This window comes from Helicoverpa zea, chromosome 29, assembly GCF_022581195.2.
Source record: "Helicoverpa zea isolate HzStark_Cry1AcR chromosome 29, ilHelZeax1.1, whole genome shotgun sequence".
NCBI lineage: Eukaryota > Metazoa > Arthropoda > Insecta > Lepidoptera > Noctuidae > Helicoverpa > Helicoverpa zea.
Genome location: NC_061480.1, coordinates 6,961,566 through 6,977,506, shown reverse-complemented (window position 1 = coordinate 6,977,506; position 15,941 = coordinate 6,961,566). Strand labels below are relative to the sequence as shown.

The following is a 15,941-nucleotide window of genomic DNA, read 5'->3' as shown; positions in this document are numbered from 1 at the left end:
TACATCTCCCTGGTCGCCACACAGTAGTCATTAAATTTTTCTGTGTCGATTTCATAGCCTGAAGCTATGGCTGCAAGAATTGTCCCAAAACGATGAATGAGGTTTTCATTGAGACCAGTAATCCGCGCTGTTGTGGCATAATTATAAAAAAATGCTCGTGCGGTATTTCCGTCATTGCTTGTACCGAATCCTGGTTTAACTTTGTCGATTATTAGACCAATTTCTTTAAACTTTGCCTTTATTTCTTCTTTAGTTTTTTTGAATGTCTCTTTATTTTTGTCTCCTCTGATTTGCCACTCACAAATGTTCATGCGATAACTAATATTTAAGAGACATTCCATTGTACGAATGTACGCATGTAAACTAGAGATTCCAAATTGGTACATATTCTCATCAGGCTCTCTAACCATTGATGCCGAATTCATTTCCTTTGATGTTGCCTTGCAGATAAAACATCTTTGAGTCGATTTATTTTCAGCTAAAACGTTACAAACTTTACCATCAATCATTGAAAGAATCATCTTGTGCGTGATTGAGATGGTTACGCCTCTGATTTCCAATAGAGTTGGCATTAACGCCCGTATTTGATTTTCCATACCTTGGCATTCTTCTTTGATCAATGCTTCGCACTCTTTCTTATATATGAATTTGATAACTCTGCAGAATCTTGGTGAGGATGGCCGAGGATTTTCCCATATGACCTTCTGTGCATTGTTTACAAGTCTTATTGGAACTAAAGACATGATAAACATATATTCGTCTGTGCTACCGGTATCTTCAAATGGTTGCTTGTATAAGCTATGACCCGAAGACCCATCGCATCCCCATTTGTATATCAAAGTGTAATTTAACACACTTGTATCTAATATTTCTCCAAGAATATTTTTACATATTCTCAATGCAGTATGGTTCAAAAGAGAATCCAGTCTTACTTCAGCCGATATATCGGTTACTGTTATATTTTCAACTGGAGGATAGCACTGCTTTTTAACCTGTGCCACGTGATCATAGCAAGGGTATATATTGAATCCCCTTTCTTTGGCTTCTTGTTGAACATTTTTGTATGTCTGGACAGTGAAATTATTTGATATGAACAACGCCAAAGCTTCGTCAGGAGTATAAGGCCTTTGTTCTTTTCCAGTATTAATAATTCTTCGAGCTTTCTTATATGTGGTGGCTCGTTTTGGCGAGGCTGTAGATAATTCTTCAATCAATGTAGCAGCATCACGTTTGCCACTAGCTCTAACACTTAATTGCGCGGCGAAAATCAATTCATCTTTACTGTAGTCATTTAATAAGTGCTGAACTTTCCTCTTCTTCGTTTTTTTTGAACTTTCCACAAAACTTTTCTGCGGCCTGCCACCACTAGTACTTGGTATTGAAACATTTTCTGATACCACAAGCATGGCGAAAGTTAAATCTTCGCTGAGCCACTGTTCATAGTCTTTTAAAAACAAGTCTAATCGTCTTTGCTTGCGATCCCATTTCACACGTATTTTTTCGCATTCTTTTTTCAAAAATGCTTTTAACTGTTCGTCTTGGTGTTCGGTAACAACCAAATTACCAAAGCTCACTTTCACAAAGTCGATTACTTTATTTAATCGACCTTTGGGCGGAATAGAACGCCAAAAATCAAATATTGATTTTCGCTGCATTCTGGCATCTATAAAGAAAAAACGAAAAAAAAATATAATCGCAAAAAATCGCAAAATACAATTATTATAGCTTCAAAGTATATAACACAGAGATTTTTTTAAGACTACACTTACAGCTTGACTACATTTGACTACATGGTAGATCTCCAAACAAAAATTAATTTAAAATAGAAATACATTTTTATTGATGTGTTTTTTCAGTGAGTGTTACAGTTCGAAAGCATACAATTTGGTTTTATTTAAGGACTTTAATATATGGATAATTACCTCTATTTGATGACTCCATCACAAAAAAACACTTACAAGCACTCAATACACCAAAGAACATGTATACACGTTAGCGTTAACGGTCACACTGAGCGGTCGAGCGACTACCTGAATAGGGTCAAGTAACTTCGCCCATTGTTAAAACCAGTTTTGCGTGACAAGAGATTATTTGCCTTGTGTTATCAGCTAAAAGATGTATTCGACAGCGTAACAAGATTAAAAAAAATGTAGTTTTAAACATTTCATTTAAATACCTATTGTCTCCCTAGATTAGTCAAATCGTATACTGTGTGACGGTTGATCGAGTATGGCTTCCTATTGGGTTATTGCTTTCTGTTCGCAAGAGTCTAGTTTCTTGTATGTGTGCGTGACCCCGTCTTACCTCGCGTCCCCGTCATGCCCCCCCTTCCCCTATAGACGTATTAGTGTATTATCTATGCTATAGACTTAAATAAAATTTCTTTATTTTTTAATTACTCGCATTCATAAATTTTTGTATGATTATTTTAGAAATATTTTATTAATTACGAAAAATAATGCCGTATATTAATCATTTTCACACCAAATATTGTAGCTGCTGCCATCTGTTGAACAAAATGCGACAATACTCTCTCAATAATGTTTAACCTTAATCACAAGGTGGCGCTAGTTTTGCTACAAATTTTTGGTACTGTGATTTGTATGGAACTTTCACCCCCCTGTTCATTGGTTCTGGTATGGCGCCTTCTCTCGGCTAACGATGCAGTCACACTTCGCTATAGCTCTAACTATAGCTATAATGTAATTATGTACTAGGCACAACCAAGATCTAATAGATTACAATTTTTTTGATATACATATTATACCTCGTCCAAGATAGCTTTATGCCAAAATCACAAAGCTATGTTGCACGAGGTATAATATACCAAAAAGTCGAGGTTTCGGGTAAAAATGGACGAATAAAACAACATTGTTGTCGACATTGATGGCCATTGTTGTTAATCCTGGCGTACCAGAGTGTTAAGTGAAGGCTTCTTTGAAGAATCTTTCAGCAGTACTACTTCTTCTGATATGTAACACATCCATCTCTTCATCATAATTATCTACTGAATGTGAATTACCAATAGCTGGTGATACATGTTTGTAGTAGCTTTAAGTGTACATTTTTTTAAAGACTGATATGATCGTCTTTCAGATTCTTTGACGGCATGGGAGCAATCTGGGACTCTCTGTAATTATAATAGCACCTGTAGTTTTTTTTTCATTGGCCTCGAATTTCCAGGAATAGCCCTCAACGGTGATATAGTTTCCAGTGTCGTTCTAACTGACTGTGCTGTAAGATCCTCTATTTAAGTATTTGAGGAAGAATCTTTCTTTTTGCCTTTTAGACACTGATCTTCCTGTTTCAAATGATATATGCTCGTTACCTAAGGAAGATTTGGGGACATGACTTCCTAAGTCTGTTCTTGCACAGAAATTTCGTTAGATTGTGGCACACTCGTGAAAGCCTTTGTTTGTTCTTGTTGTATTTCATTTGTTAGATTCTGGGAGACTTCTGTCAATATATTATTGATAATTTATGGATTGTTATAGCATAGGAATAGAGATGACTTGGTGTGGGCAAATGTCACCATTTACCGACAATATTTCACGTTCCATTGTAATATGTTGATGACAATTACTACCTACTGTTAAACTACTATAGTTCGGCCATTCAGAGAATGCGTTCCTGACACGTCGCGATTGAACTGACGACGTAACTTTGCAATGGTTTTGCAGTTACGATAAAAATATTTTTGCTGGTTGTTTACCGTTTTAACAATTGAGGAGCATTAAAACAACATTATTATATCAATAATCAATGAATGTTATTACGTCGTCAGTTCAATCGCGACGTGTCAGGAACGCATTCTCTGAATGGCCGAACTATACTACCAAATATATTCCTACAGCTTAAACGTATAAAATAACTAAACTAACTTACAATTAAATCACTGAGTATATAACAAATTAAACTAACTTACATGCAACTAACGGCCAGTTTCTTCATCAAAAGTTAAAGTAATGTCTTAAGTTAAAGTAACGGTCAAATTCGTTTTTTCAAGGCTAAAGTGACAGCAAATTCATAGAAAAATTGAATTTAACCGTTACTTTTACTTTAGACATTACTTTGACTTTTACTTTGGCTTTAACTTTTGATGAAGAAACTGGCCGTAACTAAATATATAACAAACTAAATATGTACAGCTAAAGTTGCGGCGCACTGTGGGCTGGACTTCGGGTTTCATAGACATCCGGTCTCGCACGATTGGCCCTAATTAATGTTCAGGGAGTAAATCTTTGAATTATTTGAAATGTTTTGATATACTGCATTATAAGGCCAGGGGTGCGAAACATTATTTTTTTAATTATTAAAAAATTTAACTCTATTCCAGCTTAGCGTCTATATCTAGCGCAATAAAAATAGGAATATGAATAGTGTAGGATTGTGGTAAATAAAACAAGTATTTAATAAAGAATTTAGTTTATTCGGACACACTTCTGTACGTTACAAGGCTTGAGAGCAGAAAGGAACGACCAATAATATAAACATAGGTCAAAGAGAATAGGTTCAAAAATCCATTCACAACATCCTCCCCAGAACGGATTCCCATATGTGTTACACAAAATACATGTTTTTCAAAAGATGTACCTTTATTAAGTATATCTGCAACATTATCAGAACCTTTGACAAAACAAAATTTTAACTCATTATTAAAAACATGGTCCTTTATAAAATGATATCGTATATCTATGTGCTTAGATCTGGGTAAGTAGCAGTCGCTGACTGTTAACTTGATAGAGCTCTGATTGTCACTGTATATCAGTAACGTGTCGGAGCCGCTGTCGCAGCCAGAGTGCCTCCTGCGCGGCGCTCCCCATGGCCATGTACTCGGCCTCAGCGGTTGACAGAGCGATGGTCTGATGCTTGGGGGAACACCATGAAATCGCGCCTCCCTGAAACATAAAAATATAACCTGTGCACGACTTCCGATCACGTGCATCACTCGCCCAGTCTGCATCACAGTAGTCTGTGATTTCTTTTTTACCATTCTTGTTATATGTAAGTTTGTAATCCTTTGTGCCTTGTAAGTATCTCATCACTCTTTTCACCTCAGCCCAATGCTCAGACCTTGGCTCCTTGTTGAATCTGCTTAGAGTATTCACAATATATCGCACGCTTATTATTAAAGTGACCGAATTGAAAAAACTAGTTTTTTGGCAAATCGCAAAAAACGTTTTGCAATTAGGACTTTGGCTGTTTATTTAGACATAAATGTTACAAGATGTTACTCGCATAGTTATTTTTATTTTTTAATGATAGAATATGAACCACATAGTTGGTTGAAACTTAAATTTCAATTGAATACTATTTATTTTGTTTATTGTAGGCTGTCAAAATTACTTTTGTAGTTTTAGGTCTATATAATACTAAGTAACAGTTAGTCTGCCAAAAAGATAAAGACCTAATTAATTTTGAGTTGATTTATTATTAAATTCAAATACTACTTGGTTGTATATGTAAGGTTTAAGTCATAATAATACTAAACGAAAATACATAAAAATGAAAATACATTTTTGTAGTTACGGTTTTTAATTAAAAAAAAGAGATCAACATTAAGGAACTAAAATTATAAAAAAACTGTTATTTTCATTTTAACACTTATTAATAGAAGATGTTAGATGTTTTTATACCGAACTTATTAATATAATTAAAAGAGATCTTAACTTCTAAGCAATAAATCAATCAGTCTCATGGTATTCTAAGTAGGTTTACATCAGTTCACAAAAATCACTCTTCTATCCTAACTATCGCTTTTTAAATTACAAGTCTTTATTTAAATGATTACGAGAAATATAATAAAAAAAATAGTATACATTTTCATATACCTTCAAAATTAACAAAAAGCAAATAGTTTTTTTATACAAAGTAGTATATAGTATTGTAAAAAACTATGATAACTATTATAAACTATAATTATAACATCGTAGCAAAATTAAAAGAGATCTTAGCGAATCTAATCAGCGTTATGGTATTCTTAGTAGGTCCGCAGTCTAGGTATAAATCAGTTAACAAAACATAAATTATTTAAAAATATAAGATGAAAACGGAGGAGTCATCTTTACCTTTACTGATTAAAGAATGGAATTATAAAAGTCAGAATAAAAGTTAGGGATCAAATTCTTAGACAATAATTCGCGTAAATCTTTTTTTTTATTTTCACTTAGCTCTTGTTTTCCAGTGTACGCTTTGACTAGCGTTAACTCGTTTAAAGGCAACATTTTGGTTCGCCTGTTTCTTACACATACTTCCAAAAAATCCTGTTTATAAGATTTTTTTATAAAAAATGAAAAGGGGTTTTTCTTTGTCACCTTAATCATTTTTACGTCATTCCATACAATATTATCTCCATTCTTTGTTTTATTAAAATTGTATCCCCAAGCTTCTTGTAACTTTTTCAAGTCATAAAAGTCATGAAATGTACGCTCATTTACTATAAATTTGTTTCCTGATTTTCGTGCATTTTTAATTATTGATACATATTGGTGTGGTGAATATATAGGTCCAGATCTTAAATTCTTTTTTACCTCTTTTTCTATAAGGCTATGTATGTTATCGGCTTCATTCTGCGTATGCCCTTTGATTAAGTATTTATGTGTGATGGAATTAATATTAAGATGTGTAACTGCGTAAAGATAAAGTGTAACGATATATTTATTTTTATTTTGTCCTCCGCAATTGTCCGAATACAGTATAAGATTGATGCCTTCCTCATTAGTAGCCCTGGATTCGATACAAAGTTGTTCGAAATAATGGAGTAGACAAGAGCCTATTTCATTGGCACCTCTTTTTGCATCAGTTTCATTCCAAAAATAACAATGCACGTTACTGTACGATTCCTGTACTTTGCCTTCTACTTTTTTGTTTAAGGAGGCAACAGTGAAATTATAGCTATTGAGCTTACTTTTGTAATAGAAAGCTGAAGTGTCCCCTTTAGGTGATTGAAGAACAGCTTGGAGGTCGAACAAAATTACTTTATTACTGTCATCAATTTTAAGTCGGTCATTATATTTTTCCTGTCGGCTGAGGGTTTTTTCTTCTAAATGGGAATCATATTTTTCTTGAATAATAAGTTTTTGTTCAGGCGATGAATTCTGGTATTGCAAACATGTGTCGCATTGATCCTTTCTTGGGCGAAAAAATGATATATTGAATTGTGTATTAAAAACCTTATAAAATGTGCAATACTTTCCTGCTGGCTTATTTTTTTGTTTTTGGACTTCTTCAAAGTCTTTAAAGAGATCTACTATCGTTTTTCCACCGTCTATGTATTCACGGGTCGATGATTGTCGTGTGTAATGAGAATCAGTTCTTGGAATAGAATTGATAAATTCTTTGATGTCAGAAATTAATACTTCATCTGATTTATGATTACCGGTTATTCCTCTACAATCCGTCTTCAAAATTCCATGTTTATCAGTCTTATGTTTAACAGTACGAATCATACGATCGGATATGTTCAAAGTATTAGTAAAAAAGGTTTTACAAACTCTGATCGAATTACCAGCAACAACAAAATGGAAAGCTTTGTTACAATGCCGTGGGGTCAATGCATTGGTATATTTATATCTGGGTGTGATATCAGATAAACACGACAAAATGAAAGATCGCTGATTATGAATATCTCCAAGTTCCCAGTATGCGTCGAAAATACTTTGCCTTTGAACAGAATCAATCTTGCTAGAACATTGCAGCCTGCACTGGTCATTACATGGTGGTTTAAGTTCACGAGCTTTAGTTATAATATTTTTACTATTAATATATGACTTACCACAATTTCTCAATTTTTTTGCTCTAGTTTGCTTCCAGTTTTCCGGTTGTCTAGTGCGTTTTTTACCTTTTGGCTTAGTAGAAACTGTAGGTGTTCCGGAAGTTGTGTCTTCTGTTAAATTATCTTGATTCTCCATTGTTCCTCCGTCTAACTCTCTTGTTGGCTCAGGTGTTCTATTTTCTGTGTTATTGGCATTTAACTGTTCTTCCAAAGTCTCTTCGTTAGAGCTATCAGATGATGAACTTGAGTCTGAAGTTGAAGAAGAACTACTACTCGAACTTGAACTACGGGTACGGGGAAATAGCAAATGACTACCCTGTTGGCCCTTTTGTACGGTTTCGAAAGTAGGATCGCCATCACTTAAATCTGCGTCGCTTTCTCCAGAATTAACAGGTGACACACGATAATCTATAACTGCCTTGTTACGGCCTTCAGTATGTTTGAAATACTCAGAGGCATTCAAATGTCGTTGATTTTCGGGTTTATTATAAACATCACATAACATCTGCAAGTAAACATAAAAGGTGAATAAACAAATTTAACTAAACATACCTACATAAAGTATCAATAAATAAGTAAGTGCTAAGTAGTAATTTTACATACCTGGACATCACCACTTTGAGTTGAAACAATATCAGTATCATTTTCGGGCTCTTTAGATGCGTCACATATCATCGTCTGTTAACAATTAAAGGTGAGTAAGTCAGTAAATTGCAGCTAGCCATAAATAAAATACCTTGACAATACAATTATTTTTACAAACCTGGACATCAGCACTTTGAGTTGGAATAATATTCGTAACATTTTCGGGCTCTTTAGTTGCATCACAACAAATCGTCTGTTAACAATAAAAGAAGTATTAGTCAGTAAATTGCAGGTAGACGTAAATAAAGAAAGACACCATAAAGACAATTCAACGATTTTTACACACCTGAACATCAACATTTTGAGTTGGAATAATGTTATCTTCAATTTGAATTAAATCTAGAATTTTTCTTGATCGCGAAGTAGACGACGTCATCCTAATAAAAAAATACTTAATTATAATTATAGGTCAACAAGTGAAACTTCTTTTTTTGTTCCATATTTCGTTTTAAAGTGACTCAATCCTGAACTTAAATCACCTAGCACATTCATAGCAAAATTCCGTTTTTTTTTTAGTATAGTACAGACCAAATACTGAATGTTACTAAAAATACATTATCATTATTTGTAATAAACAGACTTAACAATGAATTCTACAGAGTGTACGAATAAATTTACTAAGTTTTTTATTCAAAAAGAGACCTAATCATTAATGTGCTGTAGAATCATCTAGAAGTTTTAGTTTTAAACAGTCCTAAAACGTAATATATCGTACAATAAATTAACAAATTTAATATAAAATAGACTCATTACGTATTGGGTCAAAATACAACAAAAATAATCAGTAAAACTTACCTTCGATTTCACTGTTACACAATCCTAAATATTAATAGGTCACTTTTATGACAAACGACCAGATGTTCGTTTTGAGCCGGTTAAACGATTACTGAATGTGTCAGTGTAATGTCAAAATGGCGTCTTCAAATTCATAAGTGTGAAAGAGACCGAAACATTGTAAGAGCAGTATAACTCTAACTTTTTAAGAGTTTCTTGGAGTTTGTCACAGATGGCGTTGTTTTAAAGATGACAGTGTATCTAACTCATGATTGATTGATTTTGAATTCGGTCACTTTAATACTAAGCAAGCGATATGATATGCAGTGGCGTAGCGTGGGTATCTGCCGCCCGGGGCAGTGGTCGATTTTGCCGCCCCTTCCCGTGTATTTTTTTTTAAGAAGTTTTAGAGCGCTTGTAGACGTCCGTTTTTTTCACCGGATAACGGACCGTGAATAAACGGCTATCCTTGTATACATATTTTTTTACCGGATGGATCGACTGCCCTCTATATGCGTTAGTTTTGAACTGCTAGTCAGAGATTACACATGTGTGAAATGTCGAATAATAAGAAAAAAAAACTCGTATTGGCCTACTATTTGTACAAGAAGAAACAAAAAGAAATAGAAAAACGTAAAAGGTCATCGTGGGTGCATCCTATATTATTGGAAAGGGAAAAATATGGTGCATTTCAAACTCTATTTACGCAGTTGGAAGAAGATGAAACTAAATTTTACAATTATTTTCGGATGAAGAAAGAAACCTTTCAACTATTATTAACAGCCATATATGATAAAATAAGACACGAGGATACTGACATGCGTAAATCTATTTCCCCGGCAGAGAGATTAGCCGTTACGATAAGGTATGTTAAAGAGATGTTCAATTTCAAATTATAGAAAAGGGAATTGATTACTTGTATTAATTAAAACAAAATTTATAGTTCGGCCATTCAGAGAATGCGTTCCTGACACGTCGCGATTGAACTGACGACGTAACTACATTCATTGATTATTGATATAATAATGTTGTTTTAATGCTCCTCAATTGTTAAAACGGTAAACAACCAGCAAAAATATTTTTATCGTAACTGCAACGCAAGTAAATCGCTGTTAGTATCGTTCAATCGCGACGTGTCAGGAACGCATTCTCTGAATGGCCGAACTATAGTAGGTAGTAATTGTTTTATTATACTCAAAAAATAAATTAAGGAGTTTTAGAAAAATCGAATTCGTAATCAGGCGATGTGATTGAACTTAATTCAGTAATAATTGAAGATTGGGAATCATCTTGCTGCATGAGTTCTTGAGGCATCCTGGATGTGGATGGAATGAGTTGTGTTGGCTGATATTCATAGGGCATCCTGGATGTCGAAGGAATGGGTTGTGTTGGCTGATATTCGTGTATCCTGTAGTCGGGTGTAGCCGTAGTGTAGCCTCGATCAATATTGTAATTGTAATTTTGCTGCTGCATGGACGCTCGATTTCTCCGAGTTAAATTTCTCATAACTTTAATGACTTCATCACTATACTTATCTATAGCAATACCTTTGAAAAAACACATACTCTTACTCTTGTCTTCATCTTCAACTGATTTAATTAAAGTAAGCATTTGTCGATCAACTTCGCTACAGTCTGTCTTTCTCTTCTTGCTTGTTTTTGTTAAATCGGAAGTATTGGCTGGTGCGGTAGGGTCATTATTGGTTTGTGAGTCAGTTTCTTTGTTGTGAGATTGTGTGATGTTTTTTTCTGACGTAAAACTTGCTTCCGTTGTTCGGCGAGTCACAATTTTACACAAAAAGAGCATTTGATCGTAGAATTTATATTTTCGTAGACTTTTTGCACCAGAGCCGGATTTACATTCCTTAACTTTTTTGTCATATTTCATCCAGTTATCTCTTGCATTGTTCCATTTTTTTATGATATCTTTGCCTAAAAAAGAAAAAATTTCGAGATCAATGCAAATTTTCCTCATTGCTTGGGAGCTATTGACGGAAAACATATTAGAATCATCAAGCCAGAAGAAAGTGGATCAATGTTTTTCAACTACAAGCACTATTTCTCAATAGTATTAATGGCTGTGGTAGACACAAACTATAATTTTGTTTTTATTGATGTTGGAGCCTACGGCATAGAATGCGATTCAGCAGTATTTAAAGAAACAGAATTTTGGAAAAGAATAGTAGGCGATAAATTAAATATAAGTGAGTTACCTTATGTATTTGTTGCTGATGAAGCTTTCGCTTTACATCAACACGTACTTCGTCCTTACGGTAGGCATCAACTTGACTCAATAAAAAAAAAAATCAATTATCGTCTCACAAGAGCGCGACGCTACGTCGAATGCGCATTTGGTATTTTATCCAATAAATGGAGGATTTTGCATAGACCATTAAATGTTTCAACAGATACTGCTATTAACATTGTAAAAACATGCTGCTTATTACAAAACATAATTCATAAAGTAGAGGGTATTGCTAATAATGCTACTGACACTGCTAGTTCACACATGGTGTCTACTCTATGCCATTTGCCTCGTTCCCATTCAACACGAGGTAATGTAACAGCAAATATGATTCGTAACAAATATGCAGAGTATTTCATGTCACCAGTAGGGCGTGTACCATGGCAAAATCGACATGCATAAAAATAATGAAAATAAAATGTTTTTTTTATATTTTTAAATGTTTTTTATTTTTATATTTAATATTTAAAAATGTAAATTATATGTTCTAAATAAATAAATGAGATGAAAATAAAATGTTACTTACCAAAATCATTTTTTTCTTTCTCGGACATCGTTTCAAAACCTTCATCGTGCGTTAAGCAAGACAAATTTATCTCCAAGCGGCAAAACTCGACTGTCTATTTTGATAGCACTCTTGGGTTTTGTCCCACAGTACAGGCCTATTTTCAACCAAACTTATTAACAATTCCATGTCAATATTACCCATTTTTAAAAGAACGCAGGTAGACGGCACTCAATTAACAGAAAACAGGCAATACGTCCGGCAGCGTCAACACGCACCAATACACTGGCGTGGATGACCGCCATTTCTTACACCGGACCGGTGTCCGTCGCGCCGAGGGGAAGGGGTGGTGCATCCGGCGCAAATTGTTCGCCGGACCGATGTCCGGTGCATGTACACACATTCATTATAATTCATACACCACCGCGAATCCGGCAAAAAACACGGTCCGTTATCCGGTGAAAAAAACGGATTATAACGCCATCAATGTCTTTAGAATCACACACGTCTTGCTCAACGGATAAGATAGCCAAATTGCTAAATTACTCATTTTAGATCGTAAATATTTTTTTTATTAATTTTAGTTTTGAAAAACTCCTCTCGCAGCTGGCGTTGCTTATGGCAACTGTAAAAATATCCTAAACATTATTGAAATATTAGGCAGGGCATCTTCCATCTTAGATTTCACGATAAATTTAAATAACTCAAGTGTGTCTGAATTATTTTTTTTTTTATTGCAGAAACGAAAGCCCTCAGTCGCATCCTCTCTATCTTAAAATCCTCCAAGTCAATGTCGACAGATGCATCTAGATTAGATATTTCAGTATCTTCCAGCAGTGCCGGTTTTAACACTACCAGAGCGCCCTGGGCGAGATTTCTACGGCGCCCCCAACTGCAATACAGACCCCAGAACCCGAATTAAGACTACGGCTAGCTGCCAGCGCGCTAACTACGCGTTGTCCGCAAGGTGCCAGCTCGCCGTATGCGCGCCGGCCGCGAGGTGTAAGCTTGCTGTCACCGCAAACTCAATATTATTTTAAGACAGTTATGATTGAACACGACGTAATGACGTTGTTTCGCTGCCGACTCGCTGCGCGTAATGAGCATGCCGTCGGCGCGCTGTACGCATGAGGTCCGCTCGCTTGCAGCACGCGGGCTGCGAGCCGAGTTGTGTGGTAGCGGCAAGCGCGGTGACTGCTCGCCGTTGGCTTTTTCATATTGACATTACGATAGATATTATAATATACACGATTTAATGCTCTAAATTGAATGATTACTTAAATGCTGGCGTGGAGCCGTGCTGTTGCGGTACCGCTATACTGTGCCATGACCCTTAGACGCTGATCACGTGTGTTTTAAGTACCAAATTTTAAATAATTATTAATTTTAAGTTAAAAAATTTCAACTTTCTTGTTAAATGTTTTGTTATTGTTAGACAGTTTTATGTAGCGGCGCAGATACTAGTTGCGAACATTTTTTTTTTAATTGGGTAATTTTTTTTTAGCCCGGGGAATTTGCCCCCCCCCCCCCACGCTACGCCTCTGATGATATGTCTGGCCTTGTTCCTTGAGCTACATACAAATGACTTCCAATAGCTTGTTGGTATGGACAATCCAATATATCTTCATTGTTTTCATTAAATTTTAGCATTTATTATATATGCTATGCATAACGGGCTTCCGAAGCCTCTTCAGAGAGGTTTCCAATTGAAACGATCGCATTACAAGTAATGATGTCAGCTCCATGAAGTAGCAGTTTGTGCACGGTTGCAGACATGTAGTACCAATTATACAAGGACACGTACCTTTCAGCAGTTTTGTATGCGTAATCTTTGAATTTTACAGTAACCACATCCTCACCGGAAGTTATCGCTTGCAAAATAACAGCAAATCTGTGAATCAGTTCCGCATCGAGTCCTGTTATATCGGCAGTTTTCACTGGATCTTCAAAGAATTTTCTCGCTGTGTTACCGTCATTGGTCGTACCATGGCCTTGCTTCACTACATCAATCAGTAGGCCGAGTTCATTTTTAAAACGATCTTGAACTATCTTCTTTTTTGCATCTCTTACATTTTGTTCTTCTTTTCCTCTTACAGACGATTTTTTTTTATATCAATCTCTGTATGCCTGAGATGTCCTAGGAGACAGATCCTCACCCAATTCCTGGCACAAATACTGCACCACCTCCTTCGACATTGTAAAATTTTCGACGAACTCGTTGTCCGGAAGGTCGAGAAACCTAGCTTAACGCTCGTACAGCGTTGCTTTGTGCTTTACGCTCATTTTTTTCAGTATGAAACCTAACCTTATGACAACGGTAAGACCCCGACATACTTTTTAAATGATAATACAATTGTTGTAATTAAGGTAGACCAAGCAAAGTAGGCATTTAATTAACCCTACGAATCTTTACGCGACGTGAGCCGCACGCTTACGTCACAGAAGCTGGCCCATCATTTTGGTTTTGAGTCTCTCTTAATTTTATCTTTTTTTGTGGGATGCTCAACGTTTTATTATCTTTTTAGAGCTCTTTTCTTCTCTACTTCATCCACTTTTCCGCCAGGGCTTATCTCTGTAAAAACTTTTTGAATAGTGGAAAGAGCAGCTTTTGTGTTAAATGAAACTGCTGTAGCGTGACAACGGCCCTGGTAATACATAATAAATAGCCCTAATAAAGAAGACGGATCACAATCCATACAAAATTGCCCCACGTCCTATAACAATGTGACATATCTCAAAAAAAAGATAAAAATGTTTAAAAAAATATGGCATACTCTCTAATTTTTTTTTTTACACCTTCATACGAAAAAAATGTTTTAAAAATTGTTCAGGCGCTGTTATGAAAACATCGTTCCTAAGACTATTTATGGACTATTTTATTAAATTACTTTTTTGTTTGATAGGATATACCTCACAGGTGGTCCCATAATCATCAGGTCAGGATCTGATGATGGAAACCTTAAGAAATCCAGGGCAACTTTTGAAAGTTGTAGGCATGCGCAGGATAAAAACTTGACTATAAGGTGTATGTCTTATAACAATATGCAACAGTGAAGGTTTGGAGCTGACCTGATGATAGAGACGAAAGAAGGTCGAGGGAACTCGACAACCGAATATGTAAACTACTTCGTGTTTGGGCTTATATTATTTGTATTGAATAGACCTTTGCAACAGTGAAGGTTTGAAGCGGACTTGATGATGGAGACCAGAGAAGGTCGAGGGGACTCGATAACAATATAATATGTAAACTACCTCAGAAGTCTGTGTCTAATGGATGTACCTAAGTTTATTTCCCCACCGACCTCTAGGCCGATGCTCCTAAGAATAGTTTTTTTTGGCTTTTCAGTGACAATCACAGTTGTCACTATCCGCATAAGTGGAAAGTTCTCATCGATACGATTAATATAAGCACAAACACGAGGTAGTTCACATATTTTGTTGTCGAGTTCCCTCGACCTTCTCTGGTCTCCATCATCAAGTCTGCTTCAAACCTTCACTGTTGCAAAGGTCTATTCAAAACAAATAATATAAGCCCAAACACGAGGCAGTTTACATATTCGGTTGTCGAGTTCCCTCGACCTTCTTTCGTCTCCATCATCAGGTCAGCTCCAAACCTTCACTGTTGCATATTGTTATAAGACATACACCTTATAATCAAGTTTTTATCCTGGCATGCCTACAACTTTCAAAAGTTGCCCTGGATTTCTCAAGGTTTCCATCATCAGATCCTGACCTGATGATTATGGGACCACCTGTGAGGTATACCCTATCAAACAAAAAAGTAATTTAACAAAATAGTCCATAAATAGTCCTATGAACGATGTTTTCATAATAGCGCCTGAACAATTTTTAAAGCATTTTTTTCGTATGAAGGTGTAAAAAAAATAAATTAGAGAGTATGCCATGTTTTTTTAAACATTTTTTTCTTTTTTTTGAGATATGTCACATTGTTATAGGACGTGGGGCAATTTTGATCCATCTTCTTTAGCTATTAGATTA

The 15,941-nt window shown here is 35.5% G+C and overlaps 1 pseudogene; it reads right to left on the bottom strand.

The window, feature by feature from the left end:
• Positions 1 to 402: 402 nt before the first annotated feature.
• On the bottom strand, positions 403 to 9,514 carry LOC124643939 (annotated as a pseudogene).
• Between the last annotated feature and the right edge of the window lie 6,427 nt (positions 9,515 to 15,941).